This window comes from Triticum dicoccoides, chromosome 1B (genome assembly GCF_002162155.2).
Source record: "Triticum dicoccoides isolate Atlit2015 ecotype Zavitan chromosome 1B, WEW_v2.0, whole genome shotgun sequence".
Lineage (NCBI taxonomy): Eukaryota > Viridiplantae > Streptophyta > Magnoliopsida > Poales > Poaceae > Triticum > Triticum dicoccoides.
The window spans coordinates 421,702,439-421,727,659 of NC_041381.1; the positions used below are offsets into that span (position 1 = coordinate 421,702,439).

A 25,221-nucleotide genomic window follows, 5' to 3' on the forward strand; every position below is an offset into this window, starting at 1 on the left:
CTTTAAATCTCCCCCTTTTTGGTAATTGATGACAACATATAGATCAAAGCTTCGACAAATGATAATAAGATTGAAGAACATTGTCGCTTTGAGAAGTATGTGAAAAGTAAGAGCTCCCCCTAAATTTGTGCATTATTTAAAATTTGCTTTGGACTGCAAATGCACAATGAGTTAGGATCATGGGTCACTCTTCCATGTCATATACATCTTGGTGGAGCACTCAAAATGATAATAATTAAATACATGCACTCATCACCAAGCAAAGTGAGTGATCATATGAGAATATAAGGGATAATGTCATCCAACAAGCATTAAGGTAGCATATGATCAAACACATGATCATCCAAGAATCTCACACAAGGCATAGAGTACTCAAACAAGCAAATAATGGAGTTCAACCACCAAAAAGACAAGAGAGACCAAAAGCAACACTCTCTCTCTCAAATCCTATGATCTATACATTTTCTCCCCTTTGGCAACAAGTTACCAAAAAGTTCATAAAAAATTCATAGTGCTAAACGACTCTCAGGCTCAGTCCTCATGGGATGGTGTAGAGATGGCTCCTTAGACGAAGACTTCTATTGATGTAGCTAGAGCGGGTGGAGAGGGTGCTGGATCTAGCTGTACTTAAGTTGTAGATGGTGCAGATGATGTTGCTCTGGTGTCTGGAACAGGCACTGTAGCATATCTCTGTCCTCTGGGCACTCTAGCAAAAGCTTCAGTAGTTGACTTGCCCTTCTTCTCCTCCACTTCCTCCTGAAGTTGCTCAGCTGTAGTTTGGATCTCTGTCACTTTGACATCAATAGCATAGAACTTCTGCTCTATGATTCTCTCCAAGCTCTCCTGGTTTTGAGTCAGGGTGGCCAAGCCCTTCTCAATCCTCAGAGTGGAGGCAATCAAGTAGCCAAGCTGCTCTTGCTTGCTCTTCAGGAAGATCTTAGATGCCTTTCCAGCAGTTGGCATCCTTGCAGCCTTCTCAGCCCTTGCCTTCTCCTTCTTCTCTTGTGCTTGCACTGAAGATGGTTCATTTTCATCCATCACAACCGTGTTGTCCTCAAAGTCAGGGTAGATGGGCATGTGTTACTTGTCCAAGAGATATGTGCCAGTGCCCATCTTGGAGTTTATAAGCTCTTGAATCTGTGGGGCATACCCACAGCTCCTCTTCTGATCAGCAGCAATCCTTTTAATTGTTTCCACAATTAGGCTCATGACTTGGAACTTCTGAGGCACATCAAATATATGAAGCAAGTTGATTTCATGGCCTCTAATCATCTTGTGATCACCTGACTTGGGCAACAATGTGTGCCTTAAAATCTAGTTGATAGTGGGCAGTCCAGACAATAGATAATGTACGGATCCAAACTTGTGTGTGTCAAGTGCAGCATCTGGGATCTCTCTATACATGTGAGCCATGGAGTTGTGATCTTTCTTCTTCTTGGCATATACATCCAAGTCATCCTCATTTTCCTTTGGAGCATTGATCAATTCAGACCATTCTTCAACTATTGATTGGTACCTCATACCCTTAGACATCCAGACTATCCTCCCATCTGGGTAGAAATGAGCTATGGAGTAGAACTACATTATGAGCTCATCATTCCACTTTGTGAGCTTCTGCCCAACAAAGTATACTACTCCACAAGACTTGAAACTGTCGTAAACTCCCAGATAGTGCTCTTCATTCTTCCTGATGTACTCCCAGTCAACCCATCTCATATCATAGACTATGGGCTTCTTGTCAAGCAGCACTGTAGAAGTCCTGTTGTTCCTTAGTGTGGAACATGTAATCCACAACAGTTCTTCTCCTGACAGCATAGGGATCAGTCAGTCTCCACTGTCTAAGACCTGCATCCTTCCGGAGCTTCATGTCTTCTGCAACTGGGTGAGCATCATTGTGATCTGGGAATTTGGGCTTCAACTTCCTCAAGACTAGCAAGTCTTCATCTTCTTCTTCAGCTGCTTCAGGCACTGGGGCCTTATTCTTCTCTGCAGCTGGAATATTCCTTGTATTCCTCTTGGGTGCAGACTTGGGTTTTGGTGCAGCAGCCTTAGGAGCATCTTTGGGCTTAGATGGAGCAGCCCCTGATCTAATGGCATCTCCCATTAGCTTTTGAGATTTAGGAGCTGGTGCTGCAACCTCTTCCTCTTCTTCTTCCATCATGGAGGGCTTTCCAACAACCCTGGCCATGGTCTTCTTGACCCTTTCTTTCCTTTTCTTCCCTTCTGCAGCAGCCTCTTTGGGTTTAGATTCCAAAGTTACTTGAGTAGAGGCTCTGGCTTTAGACATGAGAACTCTTCTTGCAGGTGCTTTGGTCCTCATACCAGGCTTAGTGGCAGCAGCTGTGCCATATTCCTTCTTCAGCACCTCCTTCTTGGAAGTGGCTTCATCCTCAACAGCCACATAGTCCTCATCCTCAGAATCTGAGGTTCTCTTCTTTCTGGCCTGATGTCTACTACACAACATTCATCTTGTAGACATTGTTGGGCCTGCAAGTGCACATGTTTGTAGGACAGTAGCAAATTTCCCTTAAGTGGATGACCTAAGGTTTATCAATCCATAGGAGGCGTAGGATGAAGATTGTCTCTCTCAAACAATCCTGCAACCAAATAACAAAGAGTCTCTTGTGTCCCCAACACACCCAATACAATGATAAATTGTATAGGTGCACTAGTTCAGCGAAGATATGGTGATACAAGTGCAATATGGATGGTAGATAAAGGTATTTGCAATCTGAAACTATAAAAACAGCAAGGTAGCAAGCATAAAAGTGAGCGTAAACGGTATTGCACTGATAGGAAACAAGGCCTAGAGTTCATAATTTAACTAGTGCAAGTTCTCTCGACAATAATAACATAGATAGATCATATAACAAGCCCTCAACATGCAACAAAGAGTCACTCCAAAGAAACTAATAGCGGAGAACGAACGAAGAGATTATGGTAGGGTACGAAACCACCTCAAAGTTATTCTTTCGGATCAATCTATTCAAGAGTTGGTACTAGAATAACACCTTAAGACACAAATCAACCAAAACCCTAATGTCACCTAGATACTCCATTGTCACCTCAAGTATCCGTGGGCATGATTATACGATATGCATCACACAATCTCAGATCCATCTATTCAACCAACACAAAGTACTTCAAAGAGTGTCCCAAAGTTTCTACCGGAGAGTCAAGAACGTGTGCCAACCCCTATGCATAGGTTCATGGGCGGAACCCTCAAGTTGGTCACCAAAACATACATCAAGAGGCACATGATATCCCATTGTCACCACAGATAAGCACAACAAGACATACATCAAGTGTTCTCATAAAAGCTCAATCTGATAAGATAACTTCAAAGGGGAAACTCAATTCATCACAAGAGAGTAGAGGGGGAGAAACATCATAAAATCCAACTACAATAGCAAAGCTCGGGATACATCAAGATCGTGCCATAGAGGGAACACGACAGAGAACACGAGAGAGAGAGATCAAACACATAGCTACTGGTACATACCCCCAGCCCCGAGGGTGAACTACTCCCTCCTCGTCATGGAGAGCGCCGGAATGATGAAGATGGCCACCGGTGAAGGATGCCCCCTCCGGCAGGGTGCCGGGAAGGGCTCCCGAGAGGTTTTTGGTGGCTACAAAGGCCTGCGGCGGCGGAACTCCCGATCTATCTTGATATTCGATGTTTTTATGGTACATAGGCTTATATAGGCGAAAGAAGTCGGTCGGGAGGTGCTCGAGGGGTCCACGAGTCAGGGGGCGCGCCCTGTAGGGGGGGGCGCCCCCTATCTCCTGGGCTCCTCGAGGATCTTCTTACTTGATCTCCAAGCCTCCAGGATGATAATCTTCCAAAAAACACGTTGCCGAAGGTTTCATTCCGTTTGGACTCCATTTGATATTCCTTTTCTTCGACATACTGAAACAGGCAATAAAACAGCAATATGGGCTGGGCCTCCGGTTAATAGGTTAGTCCCAAAAGTAATATAAAAGTGTATAATAAAGCCCATAATCATTCAAAACAAGTAATATAATAGAATGGAACAATCAAAAATTATAGATACGTTGGAGACGTATCAAGCATCCCCAAGCTTAATTCCTGCTCGTCCTCGAGTAGGTGAATGATAAAAACAGAATTTTTGATATGGAATGCTACCTAGCATGATTCTCAATATAATTTCTCTTTATTGTGGCATGAATGTTCATATCCAAATGATTCAAAATAAAAGCTTACAGAACATAAAAATAATAATGCTTCCAAGCATACTAACAATTAATCATGTCCTATCAAAATAGCATAGCCAAAGAAAGCTTATCCCTACAAAATCATATAGTTAGGCCATGCTTCATTTTCATTACACAAAATACTCCCATCATGCACAACCCCGATGACGAGCCGAGCAATTGTTTCATACTTTTTAACGCGCTTCAGCCTTTTCAACTCTTACGCAATACATGAGCGTAAGCCATGGACATAGCACTATGGTGGTAAATGGTGGTGGTTGTAAGGACAAAAAGGGAGAGGATAGTCTCACATCGACTAGGCGTATCAACGGGCTATGGAAATGCCCATCAATAGATATCAATGTGAGTGAGTAGGGATTGCCATGCAACGGATGCACTAGAGCTATAAATGTATGAAAGCTCAACAAAAGAAACTAAGTGGGTGTGCATCCAACTTGCTTGCTCACGAAGACCTAGGGCACTTTGAGGAAGCCCATCATTGGAATATACAAGACAAGTTCTATAATGAAAAATCCCCACTAGTATATGAAAGTGACAACATATGAGACTCTCTCTCATGAAGTCATGGTTCTATTTTGAAGCACAAGTGTGGAAAAAGAGATAGTAGCATTGTCCCTTCTCTCTTTTTCTCTCATTTTATTAATTTTTTTCTTTTTTCTTTTTCTTTCTTTCTCTTTTTTTTTCTTTTTTTCTTCTTTCTTTTTGGTGGGCTTCTTTGGCCTCTTTTATTTTTATAAAGTCCGAAGTCTCATCCCGACTTGTGGGGGAATCATAGTCTTCATCATTCTTTCCTCAGTGGGACAATGCTCTAATAATGAAGATCATCACACTTTTATGGATTTACAACTCAAAGCTAGAACAAGATATGACTCTATATGAATGCCTCCGGTGGTGTACCGGGATATGCAATGAATCAAGAGCTACATGTATGAAAATTATGAAGGTGGCCTTGCCACAAATACGATGTCAACTACATGATCATGCAAAGAGCAATATGACAATGATGGAACGTGTCATAACAAACGGAATGGTGGAAAGTTGCATGGAAATATATCTCGGAGTGGCCATGGAAATGCCATAATAGGTAGGTATGGTGGCTGTTTTGAGTAAGGTAAATAATGGGTGTAATACCAGCGAAAGTTGCGTGGTAATAAGAGAGGCTAGCAAAGTCGAAGGATGAGTGTGCGTATATTCATGGACTCACATTATTTATAAAGAACTCATATACTTATTGCAAAAGTCTACTTAGCCCTCGAAGCAAAGTACTCTACTACGCATGCCCCAAGAGGGATAGATTGGTAGGCAATGACCATCGCTCGTCTCCGACTGCCACTCATAAGGAAGACAATCAAAAGAGTACCTCATGCAACAAATTTGTCACACAACTTTTACCATACGTGCATGCTACGGGACTTGCCAACTTCAACAAAAGTATTTATAAATTTCATAATTACCCACTAGCATGACTCTAACATTACTACCTTTATATCTCAAAACAATTATCAAGCAACATATTGATCATAGCATCCAATTCACTTCCTATGATGGTTTTCATTCAAATTACCATTCTGCTTAAGACTCTCAAAATAATATAAGTGAAACATGAGAGACTAGCAATTTCTTAAAAATATAACCACCGCCGTGCTCTAAAAGATATAAGTGAAGTACTAGAGCAAAGGACAAACTACTCCGAAAGATATAAGTGAAGATCAAAGAGTAGCTAAATAATTATGCAACTATGCAAAGACTCTCTCTCATTAAAGAATTTCAGATCTTGGTATCTTATTCAAACAGCAAGCAAAACAAAATAAAATGACAATGCAAGGATAGCATAACTCATGTGAAGAAGCAAAAACTTAGGCTCAACCGATACTAACCGATGATTGCCGAAGAAGAAGGTGGGATGCCTACCGGGGCATCCCCAAGCTTAGATGCTTGAGACTTCTTGAAATATTATCTTTGGGTGCCTTGGGAATCCCCAAGCTTGAACTTTTGTGTCTCCTTAATTCCTCTCATATCATGGTTTCTCATTTTATCAAAAGCTTCATTCACAACAAACTCAACAAGAACTCGTGAGATAGGTTAGTATAAACCAATGCAAAACCTTATCATTTTATACTGTAATAAATCACTAAAATTATTATTCAACATTGCATAATAAATTCCTCTGCATATTTAATACTCCTATCCTCAAATAGAATCATTAAAGAAGCAAACATATGCAAACAATGCAACCATAACAGCAATCTGCCAAAACAGTACAGTCTGTAAAGAATGCAAGAGTATCAATACTTACCTGAATCCAAAAATTATGAGAGAAAATTCCCACTGTAATAAATTTATCATAGCTTAATATGCAAAAATATTCAACATTGTATCATTCTCTGACTTTTCTAGGGAATTTTTGCAACAGCGGTAAACTTTCTGTTTTGAACAACAACATGTATACTAGCAAAATAAGGATGGCAAAGGCTATCCTTGACTTTTTTATTGAAACTAAAGATGCAAAACATTAATCTAATTAACAGAAAGAAAATACTAACAGGAGAAAATGACGCTCCAAGCAAAACACATATCATGTGGCGAATAAAAATATAGCTCCAAGTAAAGTTACCGATGAACGAAGACGAAAGAGGGGATGCCATCCGGGGCATCCCCAAGCTTAGGCTCTTGGTTGTCCTTGAATATTACCTTGGGTTGCCTTGGGAATCCCCAAGCTTAGGCTCTTGCTACTCCTTATTCCATAGTCCATCGAATCTTTTACCCAAAACTTGAAAACTTCAACCACACAAAACTCAAAACAAAACTCGTAAGCTCCGTTAGTATAAGAAAATAAATCACCACTTAGGTACTGTAATGAACTCATTTTAAATTCATATTGGTGTAATATATACTGTATTCTAACTTCTCTATGGTTCATACCCTTACATACTAACCATAGATTCATCAAAATAAGCAAACAACACAATGAAAACAGAATCTGTCAAAAACAGAACAGTCTGTAGTAATCTGTATTAAACGTATACTTCTGGAACCCCAAAAATTATGAAATAAATTGGTGGACCTGATGAATTTTTATATTAATCATCTGAAGAGATAATCAACCTAAAATCTCTCTCCAGTAAAAAATGGCAGCTATTCTCGTGAGCGCTAAAGTTTCTGTTTTCTACAGCAAGATCACATAAACTTCACCCAAGTCTTCCCAAAGGTTCTACTTGGCACTTTATGGAAACAAAAGCTATAAAAAATGATTACTACAGTATCATAATAATGTGAACACACAAAGACAGTAAGGGTAAATATTGGGTTGTCCCCCAACAAGCGCTTTTCTTTAATGCCTTTCTAGCTAGGCACGATGATGGCAATGATGCTCACATAGAAGATAAGAATTGAAACATAACGGGAGCATCATGAAGCATATGACCAGCACATTTAAGCCTAACCCACTTCCTATGCATAGGGATTTTGTGAGCAAACAACTTATGGGAACAATAATCAACTAGCATAGGAAGGTACAACAACCATAGCTTCAAGAATTTTAACACATAGAGAGGAAACTTGATATTATTGCAACTCCTACAAGCATATGTTCCTCTCTAATAATAATTTTCAGTAGCATCATGAATGAATTCAACAATATAACCAGCACCTAAAGCATTCTTTTCATGATCTACTAGCATAGAAAATTTACTACTCTCCACATAAGCAAAATTCTTCTCATGAATAGTAGTGGGAGCAAACTCAACAAAATAATTATCCTGTGAGGCATAATCCAATTGAAAACTAAAATCATGATGACAAGTTTCATGGTTATCATTATTCCTAATAGCATACAAGTCATCACAATAATCATCATAGATAGCAACTTTGTTCTCATAATAAATTGGAACCTCTTCCGAAATAGTGGAATCATCACTAAATAAAGTTGACACTCTTCCAAATCCACTTTCATATTCATCACAATAAGATTCAATATCCTCCAAAATAATGGGATCAATACTACCTAAAGTTGACACTCTTCCAAACCCACTTTCATCAATATAATCATCATAAATAGGAGGCATGCTTTCATCATAATAAATATTCTCATCAAAACTTGGGGGACTAAAAATATCATATTCATCAAACATAGCTTGCCCAAGCTTGTGGCTTTGCATATCATTAGCATCATGGATATTCAAGGAATTCATACTAACAACATTGCAATCATGCTCATCATTCAAAGATATAGTACCAAACATTCTAATGCATTCTTCTTCTAGCACTTGAGCACAATTTTCCTTTCCATCAAACTCACGAAAGATATTGAAAAGACGAAGCGTACGAGACAAACTTAACTCCATTTTTTTGTAGTTTTTCTTTTATAAACTAAACTAGTGATAAAACAAGAAACAAAAAGATACGATTGCAAGATCTAAAGATATACCTTCAAGCGCTAACCTCCCCGGCAACGGCGCCAGAAAAATGCTTAGTTGAAGGTGTGTGAGTGAGTGCCCTTTACCTAGACTCCCCGGCAACGGCGCCAGAAAAGAGCTTGATGTCTACTACACAACCTTCTTCTTGTAGACATTGTTGGGCCTGCAAGTGCACAGGTTTGTAGGACAGTAGCAAATTTCCCTCAAGTGGATGACCTAAGGTTTATCAATCCGTAGGAGGCGTAGGATGAAGACTGTCTGTCTCAAACAACCCTGCAACCAAATAACAAAGAGTCTCTTGTGTCCCCAACACACCCAATACAATGATAAATTGTATAGGTGCACTAGTTCAGCGAAGAGATGGTGATACAAGTGCAATATGGATGGTAGATAAAGGTATTTGTAATCTGAAATTATAAAAACAGCAAGGTAGCAAGCGATAAAAGTGAGCGTAAACGGTATTGCAATGATAGGAAACAAGGCCTAGGGTTCATAATTTCACTAGTGCAAGTTCTCTCAACAATAATAACATAGATAGATCATATAACAAGCCCTCAACATGCAACAAAGAGTCACTCCAAAGACACTAATAGCGTAGAACGAACGAAGAGATTATGGTAGGGTACGAAACCACCTCAAAGTTATTCTTTTGGATCAATCTATTCAAGAGTTCGTACTAGAATAACACCTTAAGACAAAAATCAACCAAAACCCTAATGTCACCTAGATACTCCATTGTCACCTCAAGTATCCGTGGGCATGATTATACGATGTGCATCACACAATCTCAGATTCATCTATTCAACCAACACAAAGTACTTCAAAGAGTGTCCCAAAGTTTCTACCGGAGAGTCAAGAACGTGTGCCAACCCCTATGCATAGGTTCATGGGCGGAACCCGCAAGTTGGTCACCAAAACATACATCAAGAGGCACATGATACCCCATTGTCACCATAGATCAGCAAGGCAAGACATACATCAAGTGTTCTCATAAAAGACTCAATCTGATAAGATAACTTCAAAGGGGAAACTCAATTCATAACAAGAGAGTAGAGGGGGAGAAACATCATAAAATCCAACTAAAATAGCAAAGCTCGGGATACATCAAGATCGTGCCATAGAGGGAACACGAGAGAGAACACGAGAGAGAGAGAGAGAGATCAAACACATAGCTACTGATACATACCCTCAGCCCCGAGGGTGAACTACTCCCTCCTCGTCATGGAGAGCGCCGGGATGATGAAGATGGCCACCGGTGAAGGATCCTCCCTCTGGCAGGGTGCCGGGAAGGGCTCCCGAGAGGTTTTTGGTGGCTACAAAGGCTTGAGGCGGCGGAACTCCTGATCTATCTTGATATTCGATGTTTTTAGGGTACGTAGGCTTATATAGGTGAAAGAAGTTGGTCGGGAGGTGCTCGAGGGGTCCACGAGACAGGGGGGCGCGCCCTGTAGGGGGGGCGCGCCCCTTATCTCCTGGGCTCCTCGAGGATCTTCTGACTTGATCTCCAAGCCTCCAGGATGATGATCTTCCAAAAAAACACGTTGCCGAAGGTTTCATTCCGTTTGGACTCCGTTTGATATTCCTTTTCTTCGAAATACTGAAACAGGCAATAAAACAGCAATATGGGTTGGGCCTCCAGTTAATAGGTTAGTCCCAAAAGTAATATAAAAGTGTATAATAAAGCCATAATCATTCAAAACAAGTAATATAATAGCATGGAACAATCAAAAATTATAGATACGTTGGAGACGTATCATGGCCCTAGTGGCGGCCTTTGGCAAGTTGTTGGGTGTGCTCCCGCTGCCCTCATCTGAGGTACTGGAGGGACTAGTGCCCTCACTCATGTGAACTTTCTCCTCAGACTTGTTCTGATTGTCACTCTGATCTGACATGATGCAAACATTGACAGCAGACCCTGTGAATAGATATAGATGAGGTAGAGTAGATGTGGATCATAAAGTACGGAGGTTTTTGCAAAAGATTGAGTCAAAAACTTAGTTTTAATTTTCCATAGAAAGCATTTTGGAGCTACCGAAGCAGCTTTTGGAACCTAAACTAGTGAACTCGGTCAGGCTGAGTCACAGTTCGGTGGCACCGAGACTGCTAGGGTTTCACAAAGGCCTGAACTCGGTCACACCAATTTGCAATTCTCGATCAGACCAAGAATCTCATGTGCACTAGCCTGAGCCAAATCGTTGTTACCGATTTCCACAACTCGGTCGGTCCGAGATGAGTTCGGCGGAAACCTAACCCTAAATTTTCAATCCAAAACTAATCTACGGAGTGATTTCGTTGGATAGGAAGTTCTCAATCGTGGCAAGATACATGGCAACGCAATGTGCTAGGAATCGGGGTGAGGATAGCACAAAGTTTTCAAGTCCATACCCTAGTTCAGCGATGGACTTGCTACGGCGGCAACGACGGAGACGATTCCCATTGACGGCGGCGGAGACCAGCGGCAGGAGGTCGCTGGCGACGAGGAGGACGATCCGGAGACCCAAGGAGGCAGAGCAGGCGGTGCGCGGGCGAAGAGGTTCGGAAAAATTTCCAAAATTTGGCCCAGGGGTATATATAGCCTGACCCTATCGATGTGACCGAGTAGAACAACTCGGTGGCACTGAGATGCATAACTGCAAGCAGTTACTACAACTCGGTGTGACCGAAAAGTTCAAATCGGTTGCACCGAGATTTAAAACCTAGATCAACTTAGTGAACTCGGTGTGACTGAAATGGATTTCTCGGTCAGACCAAAACACACAAAGAGGTTTTGGAAGGTTTAAGTCTATGACGAATCAGGGACTCGGAGTGCTCCTCACACAGAGTGGTTCGAATCTGACTTGATCAAACTTTGTGATGTAGCATGAATAGAGTTTGAGACAAGAAAAGCATAGATAGCTAGAGAAGGTTCTTAGGCATTCTTGTCCATCCACTTGGCAAAAGAAGAAGAAATCAAACAATCAAAACTACAAGTGGATGTCCTCGAATGAGTAAATTATGCAACCAACATGCTCACACAATAAAATGGCAAATGAAATATGTGAAAAAGCATGCACAACCATTCTAGCATCTATCAAGCAATTGGCGATGACTAGGTCATCTATATATGAGTATATTGACTTAGGAGTCAAATGAGAACATTTGATCATAGGTCATACTCATCATTTAAGCACATGTGGGGTTACCACTTTTACATAAAGCATTGTTGTGTTCACATCATTAGAGTTGCTTTAACTCAATCCTTAGAGTAAAGCTCCCCCTAGATGTGAGATACCCCCTTAAGAGGGATGAACTAACCTTGGGTTTTGTCGATGATGACTTCATGTAGATGTTGAAGATGTGGATGCTTAATGTTGATGTAGATCATTTGGAGCAATCCATTGGAGTGAGTTGCACTTTCAATACCTACACGGGTTAGTCCCACAAGGAACAAACAAGGATATCCATAGACATAGAGTGATGCATACACAAGATGATGTCCATGAAAGCATTAGGTTACCTTGTCCCTTGTCTTACCAACAATATGGTTTGTGACTCCTTGAACTAGTGCAAGATGTGGAAGTTGATTGCACTTTTTCTTGCCAAAATGATAAGAGTGAAATATGTTGGCGGAGTCACCCTCAAGGACTCTCTAGTTCTTCTTCTTCGGGATCCACATCATCTTGATGGGAATCCTTGGAGTTGTAGTTATACTTGATGAAGTAGAAATTGATGTAGTCTTGGGAACCCACTTGACCAAGGCCCTAGGAGCTTCTTCAAATGCATCAATCTCCTCTTGAAGCTTGTCCTTGCCTTTCTGCTTGTGGTCTTGTGGTGGAAGATCATCTTGAGCTTGTGTCCCCTTGAAGGAAGTAGGATCATACTTCTCTTGTTGAGGAACAAACTTCATCTTGGGGTATTGATCTTCTTCCCACTCAACTCCATTGGCATTGAACTTTCGTTCAAAACCAACACCTTGGTTCTTCCGATGCCTTCCTTGCTTGCATACAATTTCCTCGAATTGCTTGCTCCGGCCAAGGCTCTTGTAAACACCTTTCTCTATGATTCCCTTCAATAAGCTATTTTCTTGCTCAAGTGTAACTTGTCTAAGAGAATCATTTGTGGAATCAAGAGAACTAATAGACGCAACAATATTGGGTTTGGCATCATTATTGTTACTACTAGAGGAAGAATCTTTCTTGTTCTTGTTAATAGACTTGACTTGAGACATGTAAGTAGATAAGAGTAAACGCTTGGCAATGTAATAAGAACTTTTCTTGTGAAGATCATCATTGATTGCCTTTAAGAACTCATGCTCTTTCTCAAGGTTGAGCTTTTCAAAGCGTAACTTCTCATGAGTCCTTAAAAGTTCTCGATGATCTCCTAAGATAGTTTCATGAGATAACTTAAGAGTGTTTAGTTCTTTAGTTAGGAGCTTAATCTTCTCCTTATCATTGTCATTCGTTTTATCTTGATTAGCATGATTAATTGACGTTTCATCATAGTATTCATCACTAGAGTTGTCAACAAGTAAACCATCATCACCTAGCAAGTCATCTTCATCACTATTAAAATCAACATACTCGGGGTGTGATACCTTTGGGCCTTTAGCCATGAAGCATCTTCCAAGTCCTTCATTTGGTGAATCAAATATGTTGTAGGAGTTGGTTGACACAAGTGCTAGACCGGCAACACCTTCATCTTGAGTATGTTCTGAGTCGGAGTGATAGCTTCTCTCGGAGTGATGCTCGGAGTCGGAGCCGGATACCCATTCACCAACATGAGCTTGATGTCTTCGTTTTGTGTAGCTCCTTGTTGACTTATCCTTCCTTTCCTAATCCTTGCTTCTCCGGGATGTTCTTTGTTCATAACGATCATCTCTACTCCTCCCCTCTCTTGGGGGTGATTCTTCTCTTCTACTTCTTCTTTTAGGAGAATCTTCTCTTCTTTTGTAGGGTGTCGTACACTCACTGGAATTCCGGGTCTTCCACAATTGTAGCAATTACGCTCACGACTCGAAGATCTTTTGTCATTGTAGGATCTTGACTTGGAACTTCTTTTCCTTGCTTCTACTCTTGTAGAACTTGTTGAAGTTCTTCACCATTAGGCTCAATTCTTCATTGAAGGTTTGTTTCTCACTTGATGATGTGGGAGCTTCACATGAGGCTTTGTAAGCACCACTTGACTTGTTGTGGAGCTCCTCCTTATCCTTGAGTGACATCTCATGAGCAACTATTCTAACAATGACTTCTGTTGGCTTGAGATCTTGGTAATTGGGCATCATTTGGATCAATGTGCACACGGTATCATATTTTCCATCCAAGGCTCTTAGGATCTTCTTGATGATGAATTTGTCGGTCATCTCTTCACTTCCTAAACCGGCAATCTCATTTGTGATGAGAGCAAGCCTAGAGTACATTTCAGCAACACCTTCACCATCCTTCATTTTGAACTTGTCAATTTGACTTTGAAGCACATCCAATTTGGATTCCTTGACGGAGTCGGTACCTTCATGCATATCAATCAAGGTATCCCAAATTTCCTTTGCATTCTCAAGACGACTGATTTTGTTGAATTCTTCGGGGCACAATCCGTTGAAGAGGATATCACATGCTTGAGCGTTGTATTTTAGCATCTTTAATTCTTCTGCGGTAGCTTAACTATTCGGTTCTCTCCCATCAAAGAATTCACCTTGCAAGCCAATACACACAATAGCCCAAATGGCGGGGTTATGTCCAAGAATATGCATTTTCATCTTATGCTTCCAACTAGCAAAATTAGTACCATCAAAGTAAGGACCTCTACAGTGGTAATTTCCCTCGCTAGACGCCATACTCTCCTAGGTTGTGAAACCAAGGCTATGACCACAAAAAGCTATGGAGATCAAAGCAAATGGAGACCAAAGCTCTGATACCACTTGTAGGATCGAAAGTATGTCTATAGGGGGGGTGATTAGACTACTTGACCAAATAAAAACTTAGCCTTTTCCCAATTTTAGTGTTTGGCAGATTTTAGCAAACTTAGCACAAGTCAAGTAATCTTAACACAATTCAAGCAAGCATGCAAAGAGTATATGAGCAGCGGAAAGTAAAGCATGCAACTTGCAAGAATGTAAAGGGAAGGGTTTGGAGAGTGCAAACGCAATATGAGACACATATGTTTTTATGTGGTTCCGATAGGTGGTGCTATCGTACATCCACGTTGATGGAGACTTCAACCCACGAAGGGTAATGGCTGCGCGAGTCCACAGAGGGCTCCACCCATGAGGGGCCCACGAAGAAGCAACCTTGTCTATCCCACCATGGCTGTCGCCCACGAAGGACTTGCCTCACTAGGGGTAGATCTTCACGAAGTAGGCGATCTCCTTACCCTTACAAACTCCTTGGTTCAACTCCACAATCTTGTCGGAGGCTCCCAAGTGACACCTAGCCAATCTAGGAGACACCACTCTCCAAGAAGTAACAAATGGTGTGTTGATGATGAAATCCTTGCTCTTGTGATTCAAATGATAGTCTACACAACACTCAACTCTCTCACAAGATTTGGATTTGATGGAAAGAAGATTTGAGTGGAAAGCAACTTGGGGAAGGCTAGAGATCAAGATTCATATGGTAGGAATGGAATATCTTGGCCTCAACACAAGTGTGGGTTCTTCTCTCTCAGAAAATGTATGTTGGAAGTGTAGGTTCGTTCTGATGGCTCTCTCCATGAATGAAGAGTGGGTGGAGGGGTATATATAGCCTCCACACAAAATCTAACGGTTGCACACAACTTACCAATCTCGGTGGGACCGAATTGGGAAACTCGGTCGGACTGATTCAGCAAATGATGTGACCGTTAGGATTTTTGGTGGGACCGATATGCAACTCGGTAGGACCAATATGATTAGGGTTAGGGCATATTGTAATCTCGGTGAGACCGATTACACAAACTCGGTGAGACCAATTTTGGTAATAGACACACAGAGGGTTGGTCAGGCAAACTCGGTGGGACTGATTTGCTCATCTCGGTGAGACCAAAATGTTACGAAAGGGAAACAGAGAGTTTGCATTGCAGTCTCGGTGGGACCGATCGCTCATCTCGGTTGGACCGAAACGCTACAAAGGGAAACAGAGAGATTACAATCCCATATCGATGAGATCGAGATCCCTATCGGTGAGACCGATTTACCTAGGGTTTATGGCAGTGGCTATGACATCTGAACTCGGTGGCATCGGATAGAAAGAATCAGTGGGGCCGAGTTTGACTTTTGGTTTAGGTCATGTGTGGATGTGAGAAAGTAGTTGAGGGCTTTGGAGCATATCACTAAGCATTTTGAGCAAGAAAGCCATTAAGCAACACCTCATCCCTCCTTGATAGTATTGGCTTTTCCTATAGACTCAATGAGATCTTGGATCACTAAAATAGAAAATGTAGTCTTGAGCTTTGAGCTTGAGCCAATCCTTTTGTCCTTAACATTTTGAGGGGTCCACTTTTCTCATCCATGCCATGCCAATCATTGAGCTTTCCTGAAATATTTATCTTGAAGTAGCATTAGCTCAATGAAATATATGTTGTTAGGAATTACCAAAACCACCCACGGATAGTTGCACTTTCACCATCAGATATAAATTGGGTGGCCTATATTGCAGGATGGCAGGCACACCATCATCACCAACTCGTCTATACTGTGTTAAAAAAACTCCGTTTTTATAATTATATATGTTATATATATTCCCCTTGATTTTTCTTATGTATAAAGTTGTGATAATAAATATTTTTATATTTCTTTACAGAGGGAGTATCTCTCTGTCCAAAATGTATTTATGTGTAACTAGTTACTCCTGTCTTTCTACTTCCTTGCGCTGATATGTGGGGCATCCATCAACGGGGTCCCCGTGCCATATGCACCAAATTAGAGTGCACAAATGCACGGTAGACACACCCCGGTCTTAGCGCCGCAGTAATGCCCAATGAGCCATCAAATCACAAAACCCCCCACCTTTCTAGCTTTAGCAGTAAGCTGGATAGACGAAGCGGCAATATTTCACTGGGCCTGAATCCCCTTCTCCCTCATCTTCTTGTTCAGAGAAAATCCCCTCTCGGCGATTGCATAGGGTTTTCTCATGGAGAACCAGGTACGAATTCTTCATCCATCCCTGATAAATCAAAGTCCCTTGGTCGCGGGTAATCCTAGGATGGCAGCCGCCGCCGTTGATGCATTTTTCTTCCTACTAAATCTAGTGTGTTTCATTTGCAGTGCCCAAAGTGCAAGAACCCTACAAGCTTCTGCGCCCTCGGTGAGACGCCACACTTGTTCCTTCTCATCCTAACACAGGATTTTAAAACGCGCACGATATGTTCCTAGAATCCTCTTTTCTATCCGGGAGGGTGGGTTTTTTGAACATGCTGTCAACTAATTTGGAAATTTGGATTGCTATATTTGGATAAAAGGTACTAGTACGATGGTCAACACTGACGTGAATGAGGAAATTATTTCTACATTTGGATAGGGAATACATTGTCTTCTCATATTATTTTTCATGTAGTGCATTATTTGCTCTGCCACAACACATGTACTCAAGATGCTCGGCCTTGCCATAACTGAATACACCAGTTTAATGGTCACAGTGAAGACAAGCCATGGATATAAGTTCCGAGTTGGGTTCATGAACCAAGAAGATTGCTGCTTTTTTGATGGCCGAACTTGGATAAACTATCTCAAGTGTTACGGACTAAAAGTTGGCGCATGAATGTTGATGGAAATAGCAGAACCTGGTCTCATCTTCACTGTGATCTTCCACCCCGACGTTGTTCCAATTGTTCATCCATGTTAGTTTTGTATCTGGTTCTTGCTTGTTGCCTCAATTACTTCTTAATTCACCTATTCTGTCTAACTAATCACAATTTAACTTTAGAATTAGCAACGAATCTCTCACAAAGATGCTACTTCTAACTAATATTTTCTTATAATTGGTGGCACGTGTAGTTTTTTTTCATTGTTAAGCAGGCTGCTCGTTTGTTATTCTGTAAGAACTCAGCTGTTACTGATGGCACTGAAGTTGACTGGGACAACATCCACAAGTTCCTACACTTTATTGATCGTCTTGAGGTCCTTGTGGGTAGTTTCAATGGTGGAAGGCCACGTGGAATATGTGCGCCACTGCTGCACTCGTTGAACAGGTCCAACTGTGTCGAGAAACTTATGGTACGAGCTGTTTTCTGTTATATATGTTGTTCATAAACTATTGCTTATACACAGTTTTACAGTTGTGGTCTTCTTGAAACAGAAACTGCCTAGTTCTATTGTTCCTATACAGATGCGTGACCATGGTCGGGTCAGGCTTGCGCTTGGTCACACCATGATGTTTATGTCGACCTACTCCATTCGCCTTGGAGGTGAAAAGATACTTACTGATGGGTGCTCTCAAATAATGAAGGCCCGTCCATCTTGGAGAATAGGACAGAAGATTATGTTCTGCTTTTCCATGGCTCTAAAGAAAATATCATGTTTATTGACCACATTGCGAGATGAAGCCACTTTCAGAAGGTTGTGGATGCACGGGGTGGCGCCTGGGCCTTGTCCTGGGGCTTGGCGGCCTCACCCTTGGTTAACTGTAGGCAAAGTAGCACTGTTCGAGGTGTGCTTTGTACGGTTGAACCTGTATAAGTACTCATACTGCTTTCACCTATGGTTGTTAAGTGCTCCTACTGCATTTACAGTCTGTCGTGTTTCTTCAGTCCTCTCTTCCTCCAGCCGCCAAAACCAAACCAGCACCGGTGGGGCAGCCTGCTTCCGCCTCCCACGGCTGGTTGTGCCTCAGTGCACACATCACCGCCCCACCATCTCCTAAATAGTTAATGCTGACCTCCGAGGTCTTGGGGCCGTCCTCCGCGTGCTTTGGTGTGCTCGCCACGGAGCCGTCCTCTCACGTTGTCAACATGGTCAACAAACAACAGGAATCGACAGAAGTACTTGGAGAGGATGACAGTAGGGGCCAACCATGTCAGCGTATCGAAAAAGAAAATGCTTCCTCCTAGTGGTTTCCTGACATCTGGGACCCATGACATTGTGAGCGTATATAGTCAATAGACAAGAGAACAACACAAGATCGGCTAACACCTGGGACGTAGCTGCTCGAGCAGTATTTTTTTGGGACAATTGCATGTTTACCCCTAGTTGGTTCCTACCCACGGGTTTTGCCCTTACTTTTCGAGCTTGCTCAGTTTTGCCCTTACTTTTTCCGTCGAGGTCCCTCGAATGCCCTTTGACTGTTTGACCAAAATTTTGAAAATTCATAACTAATTCATATGAACTCAGAAAAATGCAAACAAAATATCAAAATGTTCAGATAAACATTACCTTTATGTGCATATCATTTGCATTCAGGACAAAAGCACCCTTTAAACTACCTGAGGTAATTAATTTTATTAACATTATTAAAAATAAAAAGGTATAAACACTATTTTTTCATGAATAAAAATTACATGCAAATGTAGGTGATGTTTTCTGAACATCCTGATATCTTATTTGCATTTTATTGAGTTCATATCAACTTGTTATGAAGTTTCCAAGTAATGGTCAAAGTCGTTAGAACATTCTTAACAAGATGATATGAACTGAGAAAAATGCAAATAATATATCTGGATGTTCAAAAAACATCACATACATTCGCATGTAATTTTTATTCATGAAAAAATATAGTTTATGCCTTTTTATTTTTAATAATGTTAATAACGTTAATTACCTCAGGTAGTTTAAAGGGTGCTTTTATCCTGAATGCAAATGATATGCACATAAAGGTAATGTTTATCTGAACATTTTGATATCTTATTTTCATTTTTCTGAGTTCATATGAATTAGTTATGAATTTTCAAAGTTTTGGTCAAATGGTCAAAGGGCATTCGAGGGACCACGACGGAAAAAGTAAGGGCAAAACCGAGCAAGCTCGAAAAGTAAGGGCAAAACCCATGGGTAAGAACCAACTAGGGGTAAAAATGCAACTGTCCCTATTTTTTTTGTTATTGTTGAGAAGGAGTAGGGTTTCAACTGGGCTGTGGCCCGTCTAGCCCAGGTTTATATTTTATGTTTACCATATGACCAGCCCAACTATTTCTTCTTTGTGAAAATGAGCCCAGTTTATTTTTTCTAAAGAATACCCAATCGAGGCCTACTTATTTTTCTACGCCCTGATGGGCTGCAACTCTTTCAAGACGCCTGCAAATCTTGAAAGTAATATGAAATGGGTTGTAAATATAAAAACAGATGACAAATTGGCAATTACTTTATAATTTCCGAATTTTTCACATTTTTAGATTCTTATTTCACTGGGCTTTAACCTAATTTAAATATATCTTCAAAGTACTTTAAATCTGGCTTGATATTTCGGTATTAAAAATAGTTTGGAACCCACAGAAATATGCAAAATTTCGTTTAAATTTTTAACCCTGGCTCTGGCCAACAAAAAAAAGGACTGCAACAAATTACACAAGAAGTTGCAATGAGCTATATATAAATTATTAAAAAAGAGGGAATGGTTTGACTTGTGGGCCTATTAAGTTGACGCGTATGCAAGATTTTTTTAGTTATTATATACGTCAACAAACAATTCTAGCAGACGTAACCGTTGGATGTCAATACAACGGCCGTCGTGTTTCTTCAATCTCTAATCTTCTTGCTCTAGCCGCCAAATCCAGCGCCGGCAGGACCGCCTGCTCCCGCCTCCCGTGGCCGGCTGTGCTGCCGCGCAGGCCTCACCGCCCCCTACTACTCCCACCGCTGGCTAGGGCATCCCTCTACTCACCCACACCCCCTGTTATTCTGCGGCGATGGCAGCCTCACACCGCAACCGAACCAGTGAACCCTCGTACTCCTCTCTGTGCGGGCTTGCACTGCCGCATCTTCCCTGGCTCCGTGTCATCCCCTTCCTAGGTCTTGCAGTTGTCCACCGCCCTCGTGCTCTCGGCGCGGCGTGGTCAACATGGTCAAGGAATGACTTCCATCAGAAGAGTACTATACGTGGAGAGGCTGACAACTGGGTCCACGGCGGCCACAAGGAAGTGCCTCCTTATTACGCGCAAAATAATTATTCCTCCACCTGACAGCAGGGACCCACCGGATGGGCCACCGTATTTCGCGAAAAAAATGTTCCCGCCCTGACTGTTGGGACCCACCAGCTACATTTTCGCACGCAAGGAAGTGCGTCGATATTACGGGCAAAAAAATGATTCGCCCCCTAACTGCTGGGACCCACCAGCTACATCTTCGCACGCAAGGAAGTGCCTGACAGTCGGGACCCACCTAGTCGAAGCGTACGTAGCATTGTCATTATGGTCCCGAATCTGTATGTACATACTGGTCGATGTAGAGGCGCGCACGTGTCGTAGTAGAGGTGTGCATGTAGCATGTACACGTATGTACAGCGACCAGGGTGCAAGAAAGAAAGTATGGCCACGTACGTACATATGGGCAGGGTCTTGAACGCCTACTCGCGCATACGTATGGCCAGGGCTCGCGTACATGGCTGGTTCGGAACGGAGAAACTACGTCGCTGTGTGTTCATGGGGAGCCAACCGGCTGGGTCGGAACGGAATGCGTCGTCGTGTTCATTGGGAGGGCTTGCACAGAACAGCCGATGGAAACGAGGCGTGGCGTACCGCAGAACGGAGGAAACGGCCTTGTGTTCGACTGCCCACGGTTGAAACGGGATCATGTTCATCGGGAGGGGTCTGGCGTACTGCAAAACAGAGGAAACAGACTTCTGTTGGACCTCCTACGGTCGAAACGGGGTCCTGTTGATCGGGAGGGGTGTGGCATACCGCCAAACGAAGGAAACGGACTTGTGTTGGAGCACTACGGTCGAAACAAGGGTCCTGTTCATCGGGAGGGGTGTGGCATACCGCAAAACGAGACTCCACGGGATACTGTTCATCTCCACCGTCGACCTCCTCCAGCCTCCACCTATGACTATTCATCCACCGTCGATCTCCTCCAGCCCCCACCTGCGACTGTTCATCCACGGGCTCCTGTTCATCCAGCCTCCACCGTGCGCTCCTCCACCGGCTACTGTTCAACCAGCCCTCTCCACTGGGTCCTGTTCAACCACCCCTCCATGGGCTACTGTTCATCCAGCCCTCCACCAGCTACTGTTCAACCAACCCTCCATGGGTTTGTCCTGTTCATCCATCCCCAACCGGCTCGATCGGGGTCATGTTCATCCAGAGGCAACACCCCACCGGGAACTGTTCATCTAACCCCCCCCTGCCAACAACGCTCACTGTTCATCAAGGGAAGGAGGCAACAGGGTTCGATCAGCTTCAGTTAATAGCAGTAGCGGAGGAATCACTCGGGTTCAGTAACGTAGCTAGTGCAATCGCTCGGGTTCAGTTAGAGCCCAACGCCTTGCTCGGGTTCAGTTAGAGCCCAACGCCTCACACACACGCGCGTATGTGTATGAGAGAAATGTGCATCGCTTGGCCCGCGACCACCCATCGTAACCGGGAACTCCCTGAAATTTTCCTTGGCCCCGCTTCTACCACGGTTTTTTCCATCATGGACGGCCCAAAGAATGTCATGCAGCTGCGTCTTCGGTCCGCCCAGGATGAAAAGCCCATTTTCTGTCATGATTTTTTGTCATAGAAGTAGGAGCCCACCACATCTATGATGATACCAGGTTTTGTCACAATTATCATCATAGAAGTGTCATAAGTATGATAGGGGAAAAATTCGTTCGGCCCAAAATGTCATGGATGTGTCTTTTTTTTAGTGTCGCCACATGGCAGCCATTTCCTACAAAAGAAACTTGCAGATGACACCCGTCCTACGACGTATCAAGAGAACAGGTGCATAGCTAGCAAGATAGCCCGGCAAGCCTTGTCGGGCGACCAGTGATGTGACACTAAGCGGTGCATTTAATGCACCCTATCAGCACGCAGAGTTAGGTATGATAACACTGTTTGCTATCATACCAGTGCATAATGACCACTTTCCATTGTGGTGACCCCTTAATCAATAAAAGGAGGCCCATGGTACTTGTAGGAGGGGTTAGCTAGTTGGAAAGTGGACGAACCCTGCCGGGCAAGTGTACTACGCATGACCACACTCATTCCACCATCAATTCCCCAAAGCAGGAGTAGGGTCTTACACCTCGTGGCGGCCCGAACCTGGGTAAATTGATTGTGTGCTCTCTGTCATGCTGCCGCATGTTGATTTGCTCTTTGTGCAATGCGACGTCCCCCCTGCCAAACCAGCAAGGGGCCACCCGGTCCCATAGGTTGCCGCAGATATCCCGCGACAATCCATTTTTAAATAAAATACCTTGGGTTAAACAATGGTCAAATGAGTGTAAAAATACCACTCATCATTCCCTTTTATAGATGTAAAGTAGTTGTATTCATTGTTTCTAGGTAAAGCAAGCGTTCGGTGTCGATTCGGTAGTATCATTAGTAGATAGAACATGAGAGAATACGAATCCTACCTTTAGATCCCTTTCCTTTGACACTCCAAACTTATCACCTCCAATATGAAAAGTGCTACAATAACACCCTGTAATTGGGGATTATCGACCTTCCAAACAATATAACTCAAGTCAAAACACATTGTGCACAATAAGTTGAGCAAGGTTTTTTTAGGCCACCACTGTCAGTGGTTGACACTGATTTTTCTCATAGTTAGTGCTTTCACTTCATGGAAGAAGATATTGATTATAAATATTGTATTAATGTATCAAAATTAATGCATTTATCTCCCTATACAAAATTATTAATTTCTCAAGAAATATATATTTTATACATGTTAAAACTAATGAATTCCTTTGATACAAAAGATATGGTATTAATTATTCACAAATAATGCATTCGTCATGTGCCAAGTGTTATTGGAAAAAATATGTTGTCCCATTTAATGATTGATGTGATAGCTAAAATATTCATATTGAACATATTTTCCTTATTTTATTTTACCCCACATTGATACACAAAATATTGATTTGATGTACAATATTAATCCATTTATCTCACTAAAGATATTATTGATACATAGGACATTTGATTTACCTATCAAAACTAATGTGTTTAATTGATACGGAAAGATTTTCTATGAACAATGTTGTATAATTGTACACAACTAATGCATTTACATGTGCGAGGTGCTATTAATACACAATATATTATATTACCCCTTTTAATTATTGATTTGATGTCCAAGATTTCTATATAGAAGATACTGGATTTATTTTCAAATAAGTACTCGAAAGATGCATCAATAGTCACCTATATAAACACCGCCAAAGTGAAATTTGTAACACATCGCATATTAGAACAACAATTGATAATAGAAATCACTTGCTGGCCTCACAAAATGGCAACCTTCAAGATAAATCTTGGTCCCTTGTTTTTGGCGGCTCTCATGGTCCTAGCTACTATTGTGTCCCCATGCCATGCGAACAATGAGGTTATGATATGTAGATTCCTTTCTGAATCCCAAAAATGGAACTTTATTTTCAATATATAATGTTCAATTCTCCATAAAATAGTCTATATTTAGTTATGCTAAACATAAGATGACAAATTACATACCATGTTATAGGACTAACGACGTGTGTTGATTTTGTGCAGATACATGCAGATGCAGTACGAGTACGTGCAACTTGCTATCCTATGAAGTTTCCTAAATGCACTGAAAAGGCATGCTACAAGTATTGCATAAACCCTGGAGGCCACTGCAAAGATGTTGATTATTGTTGTTGCCCTATCGACTAAACACCACTCAACTCCGGAGATGGAACTTTTGGGTTGTCATGTTTAATCTATGACTAAAGAAAGCTTGCTATTTTCTTTCCATTATTGAAATGGATAGCCTTGCTCATGAATTGGATGGATAACATCCCTAAATTCAATATATGAAATACAAGATACATGAATGCACCATGAACATGCACCATTTTGTAATCCTTGTCTAAAATGAATCCGTTAAGAAAATAAGTAAATACTACCCATATAAATTGTTAAAATATCCAATTAAATCTCATGAACATCTCTCTCCTCCTCCTTGGCAAGAGTTTTAAAGGGAATTATCAACTCTTCCCTATTCACTGAGCTGGAGATTAACTTCCATAAAAGTACTCTCGTGCCTATTGGAGTAGAACACAAAGAAGCTATATAGATTGCTGAGGTCATGTGCTGCCCCTATCAACTTTTCCTTGCACCTACCCGGGAGTGCCACTATCAATAAACAAGATTTCCCATAGAGTAATGATGTCGGTTATCCAGCGTGTTCACAAAAGGTTATTCGGTTGGCATGCAACCTTCCTCTCTTGGGGAGAGTACATCATCATGATCAACTCCGTTTTGGCTGCCATGCCAAACTACTGCATGGACTATTTTCTTTGGCCCAAGGAATCCATTGAGAAGCTAAAGAGACCAATCAGAGCTTTCCTCTGGCAAGGGAAAAACTATGCCCATGGAAGTTACTGTTGTAACAGCTCGAGATAGACATTCCAGATGCCTTCCAAGTTTCCATGATAGACGCATTATATATATATATATATATATATATATATATATATATATATATATATATATATATATATATATATATATGTTTGTTGCATTCATC

At 41.8% G+C, this 25,221-nt stretch overlaps 1 long non-coding RNA gene across 1 annotated transcript; it reads left to right on the forward strand.

Moving 5' to 3' along the window:
- The first annotated feature begins 23,917 nt into the window (after positions 1-23,917).
- On the forward strand, positions 23,918-24,449 carry LOC119306126. Its single transcript, XR_005148873.1, has 2 exons — positions 23,918-24,057; positions 24,222-24,449. It is a non-coding gene; the product is annotated as an uncharacterized LOC119306126 (long non-coding RNA).
- Positions 24,450-25,221: the final 772 nt, after the last annotated feature.